The following is a 19458-nucleotide window of genomic DNA, read 5'->3' on the forward strand; positions in this document are numbered from 1 at the left end:
TCTTCTGAAAATCTAATTTTTGGTCTTTTTGAGTGCGGTGTTACAATACTAACTTAATTCTAAATTGAGAAATGTTTCACTTTTTGGTTAGAGAGGGTATACTGTTGGGACACAAGGTGTCTAAATCTAATTTGGAGGTTGATAAGGCCAAGATTTAATTATTGAGAAATTGCCCCCTCCAATTTCTGTAAAAGGTGTGCGTAGTTTTCTTGGTAATGCAGGTTTTTACCGATAATTCATCAAGGATTTGTTCACGCCCTGAGCCTACACTCTAGGCGGGACTCACACTCGCTGACCATTGCTGGCCTCGAGTGAACCCTTGGTCTGACTTATTTAAATCAACGAAAGACTTAAGTTAACTTAATATAAAAAGTACAGAACATTTTCAAGGGAAAATACTGCAATGTAATAATCTAGAAAAAATGGAATTTGAGTCTCAAAGTTAAAACATATGAAATGTAAGATAAAAGAGACATCAAATTGGACAACCCGACTATCTATCTATGAAGCTTTTATTAACTGAGATGGATTTCGGGACAGACCCCATAACATCCTAATGAACTAAACTAGAAAGAAACAAATGGATCCTTCGAAAAGCAAGAAGGCTCACCACTGACTCTGAGTGCTCGATCTGGATCAACGATGAGCTGGATGCTGATCGTGGTTACCTGCGTGTGCATCATAAAAAGATGCAGGACAACTGGCATCAGTACATTGAATGTATAAGATGCGAGTTAGAACGTTACAAACCATACTTAGTCTTGAAAGGAGTAAGGAAGAATACTTACCTTGGCTCGGCTCAACTCATGATTAACTACTCATTTCATTAAAATGCAGTTCAAAAGTAAAGTGCAATATAAATAAAAGTGTCTAAAAACATGTTGAAACTCTGATAAATACAATTAACTATGACATGTATATAAAAATACAAGTAAACTGATGCATATGAAAGTACAATTAACTTCCGTGTATAAAGAATACATTAACTTATGTGGGAGATTCTCTTAACCGACAACCATCACTATGAACCTAAGTGATGATACAATATTTTACCTCACGTTGCCAAGGACCATCCTATACCTTGCCACTGGTATAAGACCTTAATTAACTTAGAGGATCCACTATCTTAACATACGTGATCATCTAAAATATATGACCTGTTAACACATATGATAGTTACATGGTTTACATGGGGACTTGAGTTACTATGAACTATTATCCCCACATCGGTGCTCAATACTACTCTTATAATATAATTTAGCTCATAGTTTTTTAATAACTTCCTTTACTTTGGGTTGAGATAATTTTCTCAACACTTTAGCTTTACAAAATCTCCTTTGGAATCGATGTTCCCCTTTCTTATTCAAAAATCTTATTTTTGGGAAGTCTTAGTTCCCTGTTAACTTAAATGTAAAACTATTTATAAACTTTCTAGGGACTATTTAGTTCCCATATACCTTTTGATAAATGAACTCAACTCTTTCTTTAACTCGAGACTTGAGCCTTAAAACAAAGTTAAAACGTTTGAGTAAGACTCTTTGAAGCTTCCTTGACTTTGATCTTCACCTTCCTTGAATGGATTATAGATTTAAGGTTTTGATTTAAGTTCTTTGATTATTACTTGGTATTTAGAAATCATTTGAAGTATTAGAATCTATGGAGGGTGTTAATGTACCTTAGAAAAACATAAAAGGACTAAACTACGAAGACTGGATGAAAAATGCCATGTCAAACGTACAGGTGGCGCACCGCTCCAGACTCTATTAATCGAGGGTTAGTGTTGGTGTACTGATGGCATGCCGCTCCATCTTGGTTGACAAAGGCTAATTTCTGGTGCACTGCTGCCTAGGTGCGTTTGACAAATTTTTCAACTCATTTTTCATCTCCAAATCTTCCGAACCTTTCTAGTTGTTTCACTGAACGCCTGGGACCATTAGTACTCTTCATAACTATCAAATTCAACTCAAAAAAGCTAGAGAAATAAGAATTCGTTCAACAATGGCAGCGAACACTTAAATCAACAAGAAATCAAACTTTTCTTCAATAACTTAAATTTTAACATGAAATCAATCCATAAATTGATGATTGAAACAAATTGGGGCGTGGGTGAATTGTCCCAACACGAAAGATCCTGCATACCTCAATAGGGATCACCCCCGACGAATTTCACGCGACGACCTTGGCGTTCTTGATGAACCCTTGAACTTTTCCCCATTTTTATTCTTCATCACTCTTTTCTTCAAAACCTTAAGTGTGAATATTATTCTCAAATTGAATTAAGGTTTAGTTTTTACCCCTAATAAACCCATAAAACAAATTGGGAAATAATAGGGTGAAAAGACCACTTTACCCTTACTAAAATTTGGATTGGACTTTCCTCAACCCAACAACCCAATTTCCTAAAGGAATATCTCCCTCATACGACATTGGAAATGAGCAAGCATGGCACCGTTGTAAAGATCTCCACAAGGGCTTTCCATCCGTATAAATAATTGCCCCTAACTCCGCTTGAGCCAGAAGTTATGGCTATTTGAAAATGACCAAATATTACTTTTTAAACTTAGGAGATTTTCCAGATTTTTTCTGTTTTTTCCAAAAATAACTATTCTTAGTTTCTTGATTTAATCTTAGGTATTTCAGATTATGAGAAGTTACAAATTTTTCCAAGATTACAAGGTCTATGTGCATTTTTTTTTGGAGAAGGAGCTGAAGTTTGTTTTTGATGAGATGTGTTTGAAAGATTTTGAGATGTTGAAGAGGAACTTAATTAAGGCTCCCATCATGATTGCTCCTGATTCGAAATTACCATTTGAAATCATTTGTGATGTCAACGACGTAGTAGTGGGTGCTGTTTTGGGACAACTAAAGAATAAAGTGTTCCACTTGATCTATTATGCAACAAAGACCTTTGACTCTACACAAGCTAATTACACATTGATTGAGAAGGAGATGCTGGTGCTAGGATCCTGAGGGGTGGTTGTAGTAGGGTTCTCTTATGATCATGGATTATGTATTGTAAACTATGTATGAATATCATGAATATGGTTGGTTTCATCTTATGACATGCTTATAATGATTATGATGTTATGAAATATAAATGTAGTAGGTGGATTATAGTTGACACTTATCCATTGATGGGGTTATGGGATCCTATCATTGGCATTGCACTAGTATTGCTTAAGTTGCTTGCATGCTCGGTTGCTATTGTGTTGACTTAGCTTATGTTCCTTATTTTGTGTGACTATTGGATTTTACTTGATAAAGAGTATGTTTTCGACTAAAATGTCATTTTTGCATATTTCAAATTTTTTATATGCATGGAACCATACTTAGTACGTGTCTCATACTAACCCATATTGTTTCCCTTTTTCCCCTCATGTAGATTCCGGCCGTTGAGGTGATTTGAGGCCATTTATCAAGATACTTGGATATGATTTCTACAAGTTTGTGAGTCCTCAAGTCCGAGGATACTAAACCTGTGATTCTAGTTTTAATTTGTTTGTCTATCAAGAGACTATGTTGTATTTCCTATTCGAGATTTCCTATTTTATGTATGTGCTAAGTTTCAAACTTTGATATCCTATGCCTAGATGGTAAGTTAAGACAAAGCTAGTTCCTATTTCGATATATAGAAGAAGTTGAATTGTAAATTGTAAAATTTTTGATAACTCCATACTTTTCAAAGACTATATGGGATGATGAATGCTAAGGGCTTTTATAAGAGCTTTGAGATGTCAAGTACGATGTATCCGACTTGGGGGTGTTCTCGGGTCGTGGCAATATTATATTGGGCTTGTTGTTGATGTACTTGGTATATACGTCATAGTATTGTGCTTTAACCCTTTAATATATTAATTTCCCTAATCGTAACCGCTTGTTAAACAAAAAGCCCAACTCAGCATTCTTTGGCTTTTTTCCAAATCTCTATTTTTCCGTAAAGCAACAAACATTTGCTACTTTTGAGGTGAGTTAGCATTTATTACGTGCTTATCCTTTTATTTTTCTTAAAATCCGGGTTATCTTTGCTGTATTCCAACCTTAAGCGATTTGTTATAAGTGTGATCATTTGATGTCTTCAGGATGTTTGTCCAATGTTGTATATTTCTGTTCTTGTACATGGTTAATTTTTAAAAATTAGCAAACCCCATATCATTTTTCATGGGGGTTTGTGCTTTATAGGTTTTTGGTGGTAATTCTTTAAAAAGAATCTGAGAATCATGGAGAGTTTTCTTAAATTATGGTTTGGATTTAGAAAATTTTTGTTTGTGTTTCTTTTGGGGTTGTGGTTTAATGTTGTTTTATCATTGTTTATATGGTAATCAGGAGCTAAACTTTGAAAAGAGATCTGCTTTCGGTCTAATATTCTTAGTTACCATCATTTATGTTTGTTTGATTGGAAAAATCACTTTGCTTTGTTTGATTGGAAAAATCACTTTGCTTTTTACTCCTTTCTCTTTTATTTTTAGTTTATCTTTTGATGTCGTGAAGATCTATTGTGTTGAATGTGTAGTATGCAGTTTAGACCTTCTTTTTATTTTATTTTCATCTTCCCGTTAAGTTCCCCTTATGCATCTATATTGTGATCCTTAATGTCATGTATGTTTGGTATCTTATTAATGTAGAGCCAGTTTTCAACTTTGTCCGTACGTTTTGTGTTGTTATTTGATGTTCGTGTAGATGCCAATTAATTACTAGCCTAGTTTAGAACCTCTAACTATAGCTCAGGATCATTTTTAGTAGTCTTTGGTCTGATGTATTTAGTAGATATTTTCATTGTATTTTTTTCATATTTTATCAATGAAGTTTTGGTTCTTCTTGATTGTTATTATATGCACTTGAAGAATTTAAAGCTTATGTGCTCAACACCTGGTATATGATCTAAGCGATAGGCACCTATGGAATTGTAGTCCTTGAATGTCCTTGTTTTTAGCTATATACAATCGGATATTGTAGAAAGAATGCTATAAATTATGTTTATCATAACTAACATTTTCTTTGCATTACAGTAAATTTGGATTTCCTTATCTTATAGATACCGTGAGAAGTGAAAACAGAAGAAGTGCTTTAATGACTGGTCACATTTCTCATAAGGACTCTAAAAGTATAACCCGAGAAGATCCTTCAATGCAAAGACCTAGGGGACTATAACTGTCGTTTATAGTTGCCATCGTAGTATAAAAAATATAATGACTGGCAATCATTTTGTAAAAACCCAACCACCAACTCAGGGCGAAGTTTAAAATAAAATTTCCAAACAGAATGCAGTTGAAATTAAACTTGTTAAGCCTTAATATAGGCTGTTTCTTGAAGTTGATGACAACTTATTGGTTGTTTGCAATGATAGTAGCATGAAAGGTTGTTGGTTCAAGTGTAAGGTTTTACAGGTATTACAAAATTATTTGAAAGATCAATATGATGACATCTCGAATTGTGGTGCTCCTTAAAAGCTCGAGGTACCTTGACAATTGCGACTATAACTTAAGTTTGTATATCATACATATGCTACTTGCATATATTAAATTGTTCATCCTACCTTAAGCATGTTTCTTCATCACCTTTGTTTGTTTTGTAGGAATGGATTCCTTAGTAATGAGTGGAGGCGCTCAAAAATTGGGCATCAGATGCACATGACACATCACAGTTCGCTCCCAGCTTCTGGAGGATTATTCTGACTATTCTTTAGATTAGGAGTTGTAATTGATGCTTGGTGATCTAACGGATGATGGGAAGGTGTTGTTGTTGGATTTGATGTTTGTGGAAGTGCTGATCTTCAGGTTTGCTTCTCTAGTAATAAATAATAGTCCCAATAAACTAAAAGACTAAAATAGAATAGAAAATAAGAAATAAAAAGGGAATTCTTACTTGTCGGTTGATGCATTGCAACTTAAGAACTCAAAAACTAGTGGATGTTAAATTAATCACTAAGAATTCCCATTTCTACCTGAAATCATAGCTTCTGGCTAGTTGTCTAGAATTTTAGTGTTTGATGTTGGTTATGGTATAATGCCTCAAGATACTTTTTTCTCACTAATAAAGGAGAACATATTATTGGATATTCAATGGAAGAACATGAGGGCGTTAAGAGATTGGTTTAGATTAAAATGGGTTGATATTAAGGGAAAGAAAGACATTAAGTCATTCATAAGCTCAAGTTTAACTTATGTATCCAAGTGTAGTATCCAAGAATCGAGGAACTGCAAAAATCAGGTGATTTCCAATAATGTGGCATTAATGGAACTAGGTCCCTTTATAGTTATCCCTTTGGACTTGCTTAATATCTGAAGACCTAGTAACATTAACGTTACAAGATTGTGAGCTATCTGATTTTTACAGTTCTCTCGTTCTTTGATACTGCACTAGGATTCATTATTTAAACCCGAGTTTATGAACAACTTTAGGTCTTTCTTTCCTTTAATTTAAAACCATATTTCATCTATGCAATCTTTTGAATTACTTAGGTTTTTCCTTTCTAACTCCAATAATATCTACTCACCTACTATTGAGAGAGAAAAATCCTTTGAGGCATCAGGGTCATGACCAATATCGAACATTCAGAATTCTGGACAATAAATTTGGCAAAAGCTAGGACAACTATTTAAAACTTTTTCCACTGTTAAGTTAGAAAGACCATTTATGCCAATGTTGAGATTAGATATATAACTCATGTAAGAAATTAAAATAATTTAGACACACCTATTTTACATCCATTTGTTATTGAGCTACTCTTACGCAAAGTTTCTATGCATCAATCGATAAGCAAGAATTCTCCTTTTATTCCTTGTTTTCTATTATTATTTTAACATTTTAGTTTTATTAGGACTGTTATTTCATACTAGGGAAGTAAACTTGAATATGAACACTTCCATAGACATCATTTTTCACCAACAACACATTCCCACCACCCGTCAGACCACCAAGCAGCCAGTGCAACTCATACTTCAAAACAATAATCAAAATAATCCTCCAGAAGTTGGGGGCAGAACTATGAGGTGTCATGTGTATCTCATTCTCAACCTACCAAATCCTACAACTCTGTAGAAAGGAATCCATTCTTATTAACCAAGCAAAGGTAATGAGGAAACATGGCGAAGGGAGAGCGGTCAAGTAAATATATATAAGTAGATCATAAGTTATAGCATAGAAACTTAAGTTATAGTATCTCCATCTTTGCAAGACCGTCACAATCCATGAGGTCATAATATTGAACTTTCAGACGTTAATTTTGTGATACTTGTAAGACCTTACACCTGAGCCAACAACTTCTCATGCCACTATCATAGCAAAAATGCGCTCTAAGTTGTCAACAAGTTCAATAGACAACTTATATTGAGGCTCAACAAGATAAATTCTAACCAGTCCTATGCTTGGAAATTTTATTTTTAACTTCAGGTAAGTTTGTGGTTTGGCTTTGCTATCTGATTAATAGGAATTGATTCTCAATTCCATATCGTCCACTCTCACCACTTAACAATGATAGACTAACATATCGCCCCTCGTCCAGAATTTCATGGAAACCAACTATGAGCATTCAGTGGGTAAGTTCGTTGGGTATCTAACGCAATAACCCGTCCATATTTTAATGGTTTGGATGAGTGACTTCTTATATGGATAAAATATGAATTAGACAAATGTATTAAGCTTCTAAATTTTATTCACTAAAATTTTATTATATCACTAAGAAAATTGTTGCTTCCTTTTTTATGTTCTTCTACAGATCTAATTATTTTTCTCTATAATTGAAAAGGGAAAGTCTTTGGCCCTCCAAAAATATATATTTTAAATGTAAATTTCCTTTGTTAATTATAATTATAATTTTTATATTTATTTAATTTTGTATTGTATAATAAATAATAGTGTAAAATAAGCAAACCATGTATTAGTATTGACATTGCTTAAGCCTTAAAGTGCATTAAGCATGTTTTAGTTCTAAAATGCAACTACTCATTTACTTTGAAATTAAAAGTATTTTCCCCTTGTTATTACATAAATTTATTTTATATTGTAAATTAGGATTTTTTTTTTACTTTTATGATACAATAAAACTAAATGATGCATTTTCAACATTTTTCATCTAAAAAAAGACAAATATTTTCTCCATGTTGAATTCTTAATTAGAGTTCTATTTACTCATGAAAATATGGGTAAATTAATGTTTTACCCAATCCATTTGTTATCAAATCCATTTTTACCCATATCAAATATGGGCTTATTGGATTATTTCCCATTTTGTGCTAACCCATTTTCAATCCGCTCAAATTTGACCTAATCTGTCCAATTGCCAGCACTAAATATAATTGAATATTATTCATATTATATATTGATCAATTTTACCTTCCCTTCTTTAGTTTGGAATGATTTGTGATTTAAGTTGTGAAAGACATCATGGAATAAATGGGGTGACTAGTGTTTCATGATTGTTATAGTGAGTAGCAAACTACAATTACAAATTTTGGGAGGCCAAACAATAATTACATAGAGCTAAAATTTGTTAAGAAAGATGGTGAACTTAAATTGTTTAATTAATTGTCTGAATGATCGTGTTAAAGATTTTGTCAAGTCTGAGTAGCAATCTTTACATAATAAAAATGTAAGTAGTCCCTTTTAAGTGTGGGGATGATATTTGATAGTGTTTGAATTGAAATTGCATTCATTTTTGACAAGTGTGTACTCACCCCACCTTCTTTACAATAGATATAGGGGGAAAAAACTACATTACAATCTAAATTTTTTACGTATCAAGAAATCTTCATTATAGCATTTTTTTTCACAATGACAAAGAAATAGTACTATCACTTACATTTAGAAATGAGAAACAAATAGAGCAAAAAAAAGGAAGAACCGTTGGAGAAATTAGAAAGATAATAAAGAGGGAATTTTATTTAATTGATTGAGGATATAATTGTCTTTTCAATATTTTTAACTACTAGTACTGAGCACGTGCATTGCGCGTGTATCACATGTTTATGTGTATATGCTCATTTTAACAATATATATACATACATTCTATGCATTACATTTATATAATGAGTAATTAACAATGTAGCTATGAAAATTACAAATTCATGTTGAAAAATAGTCTAGCTAGGTGTTTAAAGTTGTAAATGTGCTATCTTTAATATTGTGTTGTTCTACCAAGGAGACAAAAAAATGCTTAAAGTACAGAGTTATAACAATTTAACACCAACCAAGAAATTGCTAAAAAGAATACAAATATAAGTATATAAATATGTAGATATCGTAAAAACCTTGTTAAAGTTGTTTGCTTCTATTTGACAGATGCGTATTAAATATTCTTAAGATAATAACTTGGAAATAGATGAGAAATCAACTTCAGGAACAATAAACTTGTAAAGAGTAAGTTTCCCTTTCAATATTCTATTGATATTTTCAAAAGTTAGTAACGGATTCTTGTTATGTCAATTATTTTTATTGTCTTTCAATTAATTTGTAATCTAAATTATAGTTGGCTAAGCGAGTCATATCCTTTTTATTAGTAAGGTAAATTTATTCTTATTTTAAATATTTAACTTTACAGGGAAAAATATTGAGGTTGTAGTAGGGAAAACAAAGATGATGAAACTCGAGGTGAGAAAGGGCATTAGTAGGTTAATGAAATTCTATGTTCTGCAATAGGAGAGAACATGTATTTATCAAGATTTTTCTCGAGTATTTTATGTTATGATAATTTCTTTTTTTCCTTGTAGAAAACAAAAACAAAATATTTGCTTATCGTTTCATTCTTGAACTTTAATATGATCAATGACTCAAGTCATTCAATACTATCTAGAGTTCTTCATTTTCATTTCCATTATTACTGTAATGACAACAATAAAACTGTAGCTTGGACTTTCGTTGATAGACTATTTACATGATTGAATAATTCAATATATTATTAGGATCGAATCCACATACACACACTTGATGAATGAAGAACACAAGAACTTTCAAGAGAAAGAGATGAGAGATCTAGAGAGAGAAAGAGAGAAACCAATATTTCGTGGTAACACCCTGTGAGTGAACTTTCATGGCGGTCGGTATATACATATTAATACTTCAGAGTATTTTAGGTTACAGAGAATAAATGGAGAATAAATAGTACAACCTAAAATTTGGGTCGGTGCGCTGCCCCGAACCCCCCTTTCAAATGGGGGGCTCCCGCCCCCCATAACCCCCCGGCGACCTCACCAAAGAGGTTGAACCGCGTAAACTTTAATATATGACAGTACATCAAATATTAATCTGGCTCCACAACCTAAAAATTCTCCCACTTCGAGACTGGTTCAGTCATCCAAAAAATACATTCTAAAAAAAATCTCTTCATCATTAACATCTTTACTGTACCGCAATATTTGTAGCAACAACAATAGAAGATCAACCGAGGTTTTTCATTACCCTAGTTTCCCAACATCAACACATTTCGTCAATATTTCTGCCAGGTTCTTTTCACCCTCTATCTTCTCCAAGCACATATCACCATCCTCCACTGCCTTGCGAGTGAAATGGTACAGTCTTCTGATGTGCTTTGTCTTCGAATGATAGACTGGATTTTTCACCAACTGTAGGACACTCTACCTATCTGAGTAAAGAATCTTCTCTCTCTTCTTCTTTCCCAATTCCTCCAGATAATCTGTCGGCCATATCATCTCTTTTCCAGCTTCAGCTATTGCCACATACTCAACTTCAGTAGATGAAAGAGAAACACACTTCTGAAGAATGAACATCCAGCTCACTGCTGTTCCACCTATGGTGTAAATGTACTCGGATGTACTCTTGCTCGAGTCCACATCCCCACCAAGATCAGCATCCACAAAACCCTGTAGAGTCAACTTGCCTTTGCGAAAACAAAGTGAAGTACTGGATGTACCTTTTATATATCTCAAAAGCCACTTCCTAGCTTCCCAATGCTCTTTCTCAGAGTTTGCCATGTAACTGCTAACAAATCCAACTGCATGTGCTATATCAGGTCTAGTGCAGACCATAGCATACATCAAACTCCCAACTGCTGAAGCATATGGAACAAGTGCCATATGCTAACGCTCCTTGGCTGTCTTGGGTGACTGCTTCTTTGACAATTTAAAGTGATTTGTCAATAGAGTAGTCCTGGGTTTAGCATCATTAACCGTGAATATTCTTAACACCTTTTCGATGTACAACTCCTAAGATATATTAAAAGTGCTTGCAGATCTATCCCAAGAAATCCTCATCCCAAAAATCTGCTTCGCTGGACCCAAATCTTTCATCTCAAATGCTGCATACAACCTTGTCTTCAGATTATTAATCCCCCTCATACTAAATCTTGTAATCAACATATCATCCACATACAAGAGTAGAAAGACATATGAATCAGTGTATTTCTTGAAGCAACAACACAAATCCTTTTCAGCTTTGCAGAATCCATTCTTGGTCATAGAGGAGTCAAACTTCTTGTACCAGTGCCTTGATGCTTGCTTTAGGCCATACAAGCTCCTGGTGAGCTTGCACACCATGTATTCCTTGCATGGAACCACAAATACTTCCGGTTGCTTCATATAAATCTCTTTGTCCAGATCTCCATGTTAAAATGTTGTTTTTACATCCATTTGCTTTAGATGCAAATTCTCCGATGCAATAATACTCAAAAGAATTCGAATAGAATTTAATTTCACAAAATAAGAAAATATTTCAGCGTAATCAATACTTTTCCTTTGTGAATATCCTTTAACCAATAAACGAGCCTTGAACTTTCTTTTGCCATATGGTTCAGTCTTGATTCTGAACACCCACTTGTTCAAAAAAGATTTCTTCCCTGCTTGTAACTTAGTCAACACCCATATGTCGTTCTTCTTAAGAGACCTCATCTCATCATCCATGGCTTAATCCCACTTGATCAAATTCTCCACCTGTAGGACCTCATCAAAAGACTTTGGTTCCCCATCATCAGTAAGCAATAGATGGTGTAATGAAGGTGAATACCTATCTGGTGCCTTGATAGTTCTGGATGATCTCCTTAACACCTGCTCAGGTGTAACTTGCTCCACTTTAGATTCTTCAGTAGGAGTTGGTTGAGTATATGCTTCGACATCTCTGGGGTTACTCTTCTCCAACTCAACCTCAAATCCCACTTGCTTTGTAATCTCTAGAACATTCTGCTCTCTGTCCTTGTACAGGACAGACTCATAAAATCACGTCACAATGTCTCAGGATCTTTCTGTTCTTGTCATCCCAAAACCTATAACCAAACAAATCAGAACCATAGCCTATGAAGTAACACTTCAAAGCCTTGGCATCAAGCTTGTCTCTCTTTCTGGATCAATATGAAACATAAGCAATGCAACCAAAATTCCTCAAGTATGAGAACTTAAGTTCTTTTCCTGTCCATACCTCCTCTGGAATCTTTAACCCTAAAGGAACTGATGGTCCCCTGTTGATCAAGTATGCAACTGTACTCACAGCATCCGCCCAAAATGTTTTGAGCAGCCCACAATGTATCCTCATACTCCTTGCACGCTCATTCAATGTTCTGTTCATCCTCTCAGCAATTCCATTCTACCTTGCCTTACCATGAACTGTCAATCTGATTCCCTCAGCTACACAGAATGCCTTGAACTCTAATTTGTCATGCTCTCCTCCATTATCAGACCTTAAGAATTTGACTTTCAAACCGGTGTGATTCTCAACTTCAGCTTTCAACTTCTTGAAAATTGCAAACACATCTGACTTATGCTTCAAGAAATAAACCCATATCTTCATTCCTTTAGCACTCATGTATCCAAGTCTGTTGTGCCACAAACATGAACCAAAAGTACCTTCAGCAACAACGGCCATTTAATACACCCTGCAGTGGTGTACAAGGTTCCCGATTTGGTGCCACGAGCTACTACCAAATCACCTTTAACAATCTTCCATGAACCTTTTCCAAACTCTGTTGTATATCCCGTGCTATCCAAGTGACCAACAGAGATCAGATTTTTCTTGATCCCAGGAATATATCTGACATCCTCCAATGTCCACTGGTTTCCCGAGGTGGTCTTTATGCAAACATCACCCTTTCCTTCAATCTCTAAGGCTTTATTGTCAGCAAGATATACTTTTCCAAAATTTCCAGATTTGAAATTTTTGAACAACTCCTTGCTTGGAGACGAATGGAAAGATGCACCAGAATCCAAAATCCATGATTCAACCGGGCTATTCACACTAAAGATTAGAGCATCCCCAATGTCCTCTGCTAAATTTACAGAATCATTGTCATCTCCAAATTTCTGATTCTGTTTCTTCTTTGGCTTTGTATAGTTCGTCCGAAAGTGTCCTTTTTCTCCACAGTTCCAACAAGTCACGTTTGATCTATTCAGGGATTTTCCTCAATTCTTTGATTATGATCGACCATGTTGATTTTGGCCTTTCGTCTTACTTCTCTCCCTTCGATCAACGCTGAGAGCACTGCCCGATGAATCTTCCACTTCTCGTTTGCGAATACTTTCGCTAAGAACAACATCACGGATTTCATCAAACTTCAGTTTCTCAGATCCACGGGAACTGCTAATTGCATCAACAACAGTATCCCAAGACTCGGGCAGAGATGACATCAAAATCAACGCCTTAATTTCATCTTCGAAATTAATATCCACAGAAGTGAGTTGACTCACAATCATATTGAACTCGTTTATATGATCAGAAACGGATCCAGTTTCAGGCATCTGTAAGTTGAACAATCTACGCATCAAATATACCTTGTTTATAGACGATGGTTATTCATACATGTTTGACAGTGCCTTCAACAGACCGGATGTAGTCTTCTCCTTCACGATGTTAACGCCACGTTTCTTGACAAAGTCAACCAGATCAACCCTAGAGCCTGGTGATCATTGAGCTTCCACTTCTCCTATGTCATGAATTCTGGCTTCACCTCGGTCAACGGTTCAAGAAGATATTTCTAGTACAAATAATCTTCTATCTGCATCTTCCAAAAACTGAAATTGGATCCATCAAACTTCTCGATTCCAAGCTTCAAACTATCCATATCCAGTGATCGTGTTGAATCTCCTTAGCTGTGATACCATTTTTTAGGATCGAATCCACACACACACAATTGATGAATGAAGAACAGAAGAACTTTCAAGAGAAAGAGATAAGAGTTCTAGAGAGAGAAAGAGAGAAACCAATATTTCGTGATAACACCCGTGAGTAAACTTCCACAGCGGTGGGTATATATATATTAATATATGACAGTACATCAAATATTAATCAGGCTCCACAACCTAATATATTTAGCGCAAAAATTTTGGAGGATAAAAAAAGTGAAGAGAAATGACATTTCATGACAGTAATGTTGAAATTCTCAGTTTCTTAATTGTATATATATTAATATATAAGGTCATTTTGCTTACATTTCATTGTTGAATATTTTTTATTTTACAAATTGTTCCATCATATCTCGAGCAGCATGTTGATCTTCCATCAGTTAATTCTTCCTTATCTAGAAAATAGCATCTCTATTTCGGAGAAGTAGTGGTATGGCATGTGTACAATATATCTTATTCATACTCCACTTTGTGAGATTTCACTAAGTATTTTATTGTTGTTATTGGTCATTCCATCACTTTTCTCTACTACTTCCGGTTCTTGTATGGATCTGCATGGGATGCATCATTTACGCTCTCCATTTGATGTAGTTCATTTCCTTTATTACCACAACACCATCAAGTCTCCTGTCAAGGAAATAAGGTGGTAAATAAATTACATAAGCCAACGTGTGAATGTCTCTAAATTGAGTGGTATAAACAAATATCAACCTATGCAACGACGCAACCTAATAACAAACATGGTTGGTCAACTATAAAGTTTTAGGTTAGATAGTATACACAGAACATCTTACTTTATTATTTTCTCATCCCGTTAAATTGTAACCTTCATCCATTATCCCTCAGAATTTTGATTTATTAGATTGCATCATAATAGTTCATGCGATATGTTTGCTTATTATGTTTGAATAAGGTTAATATGTCGATATTCAAACATATTAAGTTATATGATTCTAAAAAAGAAACATATTAAGTTATTTGAGATGTTATTTTGTTTGTGCATTTCAAACTTTTCTTTTTCTGACTTAATTTTTTAAATTCTTGAGTATTTGGTGTAAATATGAGATTCATATGAAAGGTACTCTCTTCGATTGTATGAAAACTCTAAGAACCGATGAGTCATCTGCTTCTTCAGTTTAATAGAAATTATTTCATGCTATTGCATGAAACATTTTTCGAGTCTCTTATTGCTATCTAAAATAGCTAGAAAAATATCGTTGCTCTCTTCTCTGACCTGAAGATTATCAATATAGGCTTCACAACCCTCCATGCTTGCATTTTTATAAAAAATGTCGATTGTGGTTGTCAATCTTGACTAATAGCCATGGTTTCCCTATAGGAGAAGTGCCTTGTGTTCCTTGGTAGAACAAATAAGATCATGTGTGCTAAGTCCTATAAATCTAGGTTTACTGTTAATGTTCTTGAATCTCAAATATTTAATAGGTATATCATATTAGTTGTATGAATTGAAGATAACATAATTATATATAATCCTTCTTCGTCAAATGCTTATGATATTAGGAATATTTACATCCCTAAGTTGTCAATATTTTCCCATGAAGTGCTTGAATTGAAGAATGATCTTTAGCTTATTAACTTGATTTTGTATACTTGCGATGATTATAAGTTTCACGAACTCTCAAGAACATTAGAAATGAAATGAAAGGAAAGAGTTTCAAAGGAGTGGTGGATTTGGCAAAGTGTGGAAGCACCTGGGCTTAGAGTACTAGCAGGAGCGTCGCGCCAGCCCTAAAAGATCAGATCAATTTCTCAGTTGCACTTAGAGGTGTGCCACGCCAAAGGGAGATATGATGTTGTTTCTTGTGATGCTTTGGTAACACGCAGTGCCACAAGGGAAAGTTCTGCGGAATATTTATGGCGCTTTGCAGGCACGATGCGCCAAGGAGAAAAGAAGAAGCGCGCTGCTAGCCGTGATGAGAGACGTGATGCGCCACACTTTTTATAACTTTTCCATCTTTTAAACATAAATAGGATTCCTAATTGGAGTAGGATTTGTTCTAAACTTTTCCTACTATTGTAAACAGATCCTTAGGGATCCATTTAAGTGTTTGATGTTTGTTTAGTGTGCGGAGAAAGAATTATAGTTTGTAATAGGTTTTAATTTTTTAACTCTTCTATTTTCCCAGAATTGCATGAACAATCATATTTTTTGGTTTTATAATTGCATGAGTAGCTAAATACCCTAGTTATAAGGCTATAGATACGAATAAAATGTTGAGTATTTAAGGATTTTTGAATTAATTTTTTATTGTCAATAAAAGTTACTTCTATATTTTTATTTTAGTATTTTATGTTTGCACACCATAAGATGAATTTATTGTCTAATCTTAAAATCGGGAGAGGAGAGATTAAATAGACCATGGATCTGGTGCTCCGCGCCTCTCAGAGTGTCAAGGCCACCTGGAGCCCCCACTCTTTCCCTATATTTTTGTACTAGTTGCTAAGTGATGTACCCATGTTCCTTGGTTGATTCCAACACTCTAAGGTACATATAAACAACATTAAATAATCCATAAATATAAACCATGAACCTTGAATCCATGATCCAATTCAAGGAAAGTTATGATCAAAGTCAAGTAAATTCAGGAGTTAAGTCTAAAACTATGAAGCAAGTAAATTAAAGTTTCTTAAAGATAGAGTCTTAATTAAAGGTTTTTACTTTGTTTTAAGTCTCAAGTTTTGAATTAAAGAAAAAGTAAAAGTTGAAGTCTTTCCTTCAAAGAAGTATATGGAAAGTAAGTATTCCCTAAAAGAGTTGAACAAGATCAACCATTCAAGTTAAATAAATAGTAAAGAGTTGAGTTCATTTCTCAAAAGATTAAGGGAACTGTGTATTCCCTAGACATAGTGACGGGTGTTGGTTAAGAGAATCTCCCACAAAAGTTAATGTATTTCTATACATAGAAGTAATTTTTATTTTCATATACATCAGTTTACTTGTATCTTTATATAAATGTCATAGTTAATTGTATCTTGCATACAATCAGAGTTTCAACATGTTTCAGACAGTTTTTTAATTGCAGATTACTTTTACATTGCACTATAATGAAATGAGTAGTAAATCATGGGTTGAGCATAGCCAAGGTAAGTGTTCTTCCTTAATCTTTTCAAGCCTAAGTGTGGTTTTTATCATTCCAACTAGCATACTTGTAACTTCAATGTACTAATGCCAATTGGCCTGCATCGTCTTATGATGCAGACGCAGGTAACCAGGATCATTATCCAACACATCGTTGATCCAGATTGAGTACTCAGAGTTAGTGATGAGCCTCATTGTATTCCAGAGGATTCTTTTTATATGATTTCCAGTCTTTAAATTTCATAATATTGTGGGGTATGGCCCAACATTCATCATAGTATGTTCAAAGGCTTCATAGATGGATAGTTAGATGGTTTACTTGAGTCTTTTTTTATTTTAGATATTATATTTGAGACTTAAGTGTCATTTTGGCAAAGATACTTATTTAAATTATTTCTCATCAGAATGTTTCCAGCTTTGTAATTGAGTTAAGTCAAGTCTTCTGTTGAGTTAATTAAGTCAGGCCAAGGGTTCGCTCAAGGACAACAACGATCGTTAGGTGCCAGCCACGTCCAGGGTGTAAGCTCTGAGCGTGATAAACTTGGTATTAGAGCACAAAGTTCAAGATTCCTAGGGAGTCTATGAAGTCGTGTTTGTAGAGTCTTAATCGTCTGTGTAAAGCACGCCACATCTATGATTAGATAGCTACGACATTTTGGAATTTCTTCATTTTTTCATATTCCTTTCGTGTGTTAGAGTTTATCTCTAAAAAATTTTCCTCTAATTCATGCTTACGCGTATTTCATATCATCATACCTCCACGACGAGCAGTCAGAGGTCGACCAACCAGAAGGAATGTTGAGGAAACAGAGGCACCTAATGCACCGAATATGCAATCTCAGAGAGAATTCACCAATGCCGAGTTCCGTGAGGTTATCCGGATGTGGAGTCAAGTTATGACAAACTAATTCGAAAAAAAAGAGGTGCTCGATAAGAAAAGGCTGAAACTTCGAGGATTCGGGAATTCTTGAGGATGAATCCCCCAAGCTTTTCTTGTTCAAACACTACTGAGGATCCGGAATACTTTGTGGAAAAGTTGAAGAAGGTCTTTGAGCTGATGTATGTGATTGATACTGAAAGGGTTGAGCTAGAGGCATACCAACTAAAGAATGTAGTTGAAACCTGGTTTGGCCAATGGAAAGGGGACACATATGAGGATGCACCACATCCAAGTTGGGTTTGTTTGGAGGAGGCTTTCTTGGGGCGTTTCTTTCCCCGAGATCTGAAGGAGGTGAAGGTATGAGAGTTCCTTACTCTGAAACAGGACTCCTAATGTTTTCATGAGTATGGGATAAAGTTCACCCAACTGTCTTGCTATGGTCTTGAGATGGATAAGGTTATGAGGAGCAGAATGAGCTTGTTTTTTGCTTGCTTGGATCTTGCTTCAAGAAAAGAAGATAGGTCTACAATGTTTATTGGGGACGTGGACATTTCAAGGTTAATGGTCTATGTGCAACAAGTTGAAGAAGAGAAGCTGAAAGACAGAGAGGAGTACTAGAACAAGACTGGGAATGAATATTAGAAACAAAAGGGTGGTCGAAGCCAACAATAATTTCAGAAACAAAAGGGGCATGCACCATCATCTGCTAGTGCACTTGAGCCCAGAAACATAGATGAGCATAATTGCCAAAATTCACAGAACTTCAAGGCTAGACTAGTCCCAAGGTAGTGTGGCACAAAGAGGTAGTTGGGCTTATGCATGTGGTTGGTGTGTTAGAGCCTAGCTGGGTAGAGATCGTGATAGCAAGACGGGTTGCTTCTAGTGTGGTCAAACGGGTCACTTCATGAGAGAGAGTACCCTAAGAATAAGCAAGGTGATGGAAATCCGAGCAATATATCTCAATCTTCAAAAGTTGCTCCATCATACAGGCACCTAAAGGATCCACTTCTGGTACAGGTGGAGGGGCAATCCATCGCTATGCAATCACTAGCCTCCAAGAGCAAGAGTCTCTCCAGACGTTGTCACGGGTACGATCAAAGTCTTTACTTTTGATGTTTATGCTTTGTTAGACCAAAGATCAAATTAATCTTTTGTAACTCCGAATGTTTCAAATTAGTTTGAGATTAGTCCTAATAAACTTTGTGAACCCTTCTATGTTTCTACACCTATTGGGGAGTCTATTCTAGTGGAAAAAGTCTACTGTGATTTTCCTATTTCCATCAATCACAAGAGCACCATGGTTGATTTAATACAGTTATACATAGTAGATTTTGATGTCATTTAAGGTATGGACAGGCACCATGCCTTTTATGCATCAACAGATTGGAGGACTAGAGTTGTCAAGTTTCAAACTCGAAATG

The sequence above is a fragment of the Solanum lycopersicum genome, chromosome 4 (assembly GCF_036512215.1).
Source record: "Solanum lycopersicum chromosome 4, SLM_r2.1".
NCBI lineage: Eukaryota > Viridiplantae > Streptophyta > Magnoliopsida > Solanales > Solanaceae > Solanum > Solanum lycopersicum.